Source organism: Silene latifolia, chromosome X, assembly GCF_048544455.1.
Source record: "Silene latifolia isolate original U9 population chromosome X, ASM4854445v1, whole genome shotgun sequence".
NCBI classification, from domain to species: Eukaryota; Viridiplantae; Streptophyta; class Magnoliopsida; order Caryophyllales; family Caryophyllaceae; genus Silene; species Silene latifolia.
Window position 1 is genome coordinate 88,119,075 of NC_133537.1, and position 3,396 is coordinate 88,122,470.

Genomic DNA, 3,396 nt, shown 5'->3' on the forward strand with positions numbered 1-3,396 from the left:
TTAGGGTTAGAAAGATAAAAGAACCGTCAAAAATGAAATAAGGTTTACGATCTCGCGTTTTATAATACACATTAACAGCCGTGATACACAGTCGAGTATATTCATACTCGGCCGACTAAGCTATACATGGTCGAGTGTTACCAGTACTCGGCCGAGTAACCCCTCCTAGGTCGAGTAGACAGCAACGTAGGTCCCCTATACATTCCTATATCCCCTCCTACGGGTCTTCCTTGGTCAAACAGTCAGTCAACAAGTCCTTAAACAGGGCGGGTATTACAGTCTTCCCCCCTTAAAAGGAACTTCGTTCCCGAAGTTAGGTCCACACCTCCCTAACACGACCAACAAGGCACCTAAGGAAAACCTATCGCTTCATGGCAGCGACCACTAACTGAGCTTAATGTGCATATTACATCAGGTTATCAACGTCTTTTGACATAGTTTTGTCAACCACAGAATCACCATGCTGTTATTGTATCCAACCACCTAGTTAATTATAGAACAAAGTTAAACTTCAAAAACACATATTGTATAAGGTCATGACCACTTAGAGACGTGACAATTAAAACAATGGTGAAACATAGAAGAATTTGTCAACTTGTTAGGACCTTTTACCGACTTTTACCGCGATGTTATCTACCTCTCTAAAAGGAACTTCGTCCTCGAAGTTCATTCCACCCGTCGGACCAACACATAAACGTGCAAAGAATCAACATCATCAAACATATATCAAGTTATTAAAACTCATAATAAGAATACATAAAGGGCTGATTCATTTTTATACATCAACTGATCAACATTAATCGGTAATGATTGGCTCACTAGAGTTTGACATTACTGTCGTTTGACGGTGGTGATCAGTTGATCCCTTAAGGTCACACCTAAAGGACAATTCCCTTAATAGATAAAATTAATTAATGGTATAATGATATAGGTTAATTAATTCCTTAAAATAGAACAATTTACGAATGTAAGTAAGAATATGAATCTTATTGTAATTCGATTAAATGAGATTCGTTTTAGTAATTAAGATGTTATATTACTAAAATTTTGTTTATGAAACAATTAAATTAAGAATGAACAGTTAATTATAAATGCAATATGTTGTAGATTATATTAACATGGGCCATTTTATTTACATGTAATTGGGAATTACTAGTCAATTATTATATATAGTTAAATTAATATATCTAATGATATTTAATTGTTAAATATGCATTAATATTATTAATAACATGTTAAATGTTACATGTTACATATTATATGACAAAATAACAAATTGACAAAAATAAAATGGACTCAATATTACATGTGAAAACCGGTTTTGTGAGGGAAATAGAAGAAATGGTTAAATTGTTTTACTAAGTGGAAAACATAATGATTTCTATGTATTCTACACTCTAATAACCTTTGATAAGGACAATTGCAAAAGTAATTTTTGCATGCATTGGCTCTCCTCCCTCTCTCCTCCCAACCGGTTTTCCTACCCCATAAGATAAGAATTGTTCTTATTTTTATTTATTCATTCTTACACATTGATATCTCATTCTTCTCTATCACTCTAAAATTAGTTTTAGAAAAAAAAAATTGTTCTCATCTAATATTATTTAGTTACTAAAGGTAGTAATAAGATATATTATTAGATTATTTTAAGGTCTCTAATTTGATATATCTAGTTAATATATAAATTAGAATTAGGGGTTTGTCTTGGTGCAATTAAAAGGAGGATCTCACAATATTGAGACAAGGAGGATCATCCAATTATTTAAGCTCAAGAACAAGTAAGAAAGGAGTTCTTGCTTGTGCCCTTAAACCGTGTTTTCCTCAATGTAAGGAACACATATCTTAATCTTTGTTTTATTTTGTTATGCATGCATAAGATCATCTTGTAATTTAATGATTAATTTAGATATTAATTTAAAGAGTTTAATTTGATGGTTAATGAATCCTTTCAAGTGGTATCAATGTTGGAATATGTGTCCTCCGACAATAATGCGATCACAACTGTCGATCATGATGATCACATGTTTGAATCTCATTTTAAGAATACATGTGGGATGTAATATTTTACAGTCAACTGCTCCACACATATCAGTAATGATTGGCTAACTAGAGTTTGACATTACTGTCGTGCGACGGTGGTGATCTATTGATCCCCTTAGGTCATACCTAAAGGGTAACACTCTTAACTGATTATTTAATTGATCGTATGCTGATACGGGTTAATTAAATTGCTTAAAATTGACGGACGATTTTGTGAGTATTATTGACGTATCTTATTGTAATTTGATTAAATAAGATACGGTCTAAGTGATCAAATTGTTTTATTACTTAGATAAAATTATTGTTTACGAAACAATTGAAATTGAAATTGAATGAATAATTTATTTTAAATACAAGACGTTGTAATTTATAATTTGATAAACCGTTTTGGTACAAGCAATTACGAATTACTAGTCGATTTTGTATATGACATATTTTATGAGTATGTTGATTTTTAATATGTTAAAAATACATTACAATTTCATAAGTCAAGTAACATGTCACATATGTTACAATTGACAAATGACAAAATAAAATGGACCTTCCATTTTATGTCATATATGGCGAAAATTGGAGGGAGTATAAGGTTTATATTGTGTTAAATATTTTTAGTGGAAAACACAATTATAACCTAGTCTCCTAGCCATGCAAGCCTAGTCTTTTCTTGGGAAGAATAGAGGATCATGCATTGGCCTTTTCTCCCTCCCCTATCCGGTTTTTCCAACCTACACATGCAAAGGGTTTGTCTTATTTTGGTACATACACTACTCTTGAGAAGACATAATTCATTCATTCATAACATCTAAAAATTTAAAGAAATTTTTAGAGAGAAAATATTACTCCTTCTTTTCTCCTCTCTTGACCGAAAAAGCAAGAGACCAAAATAATTTTGGGGTCATTTTTAGTAAGATTAATATTCTTCTAGATCTAATAATATTAATCTATTAAGTGGTTATCTTGGGTATTCATCTTTGGGAAAGATTCTATCTTTGAATCTTTGTTCATCCATATAAGGAAAGCTCAAGAATAAGTGAGTAGGAGAACTCATTTGTGCCCTTTGATCCGAAATATTATAGTAAGGAAATCGATTTCTTCTCTATATTTATTTATGTTTCATGCATAAGATTTGTAATTATTTTATGATTAAATAATTTCTCACATATATGAATATGTTAAATTAATGAGATTAATTTTTCCCAACAAGTGGTATCAGAGCCTTAGGTTGTTTGCATGCAAATCGGTTATTGTTTTTTCGAGTTATAAGATTAACAAACAAAACTTATAAATTTGTGTTTGTTATGATATATCACAAAATTTATTATGCATGTTAAAGTTTCTGGTACTAAAATGTTTTAG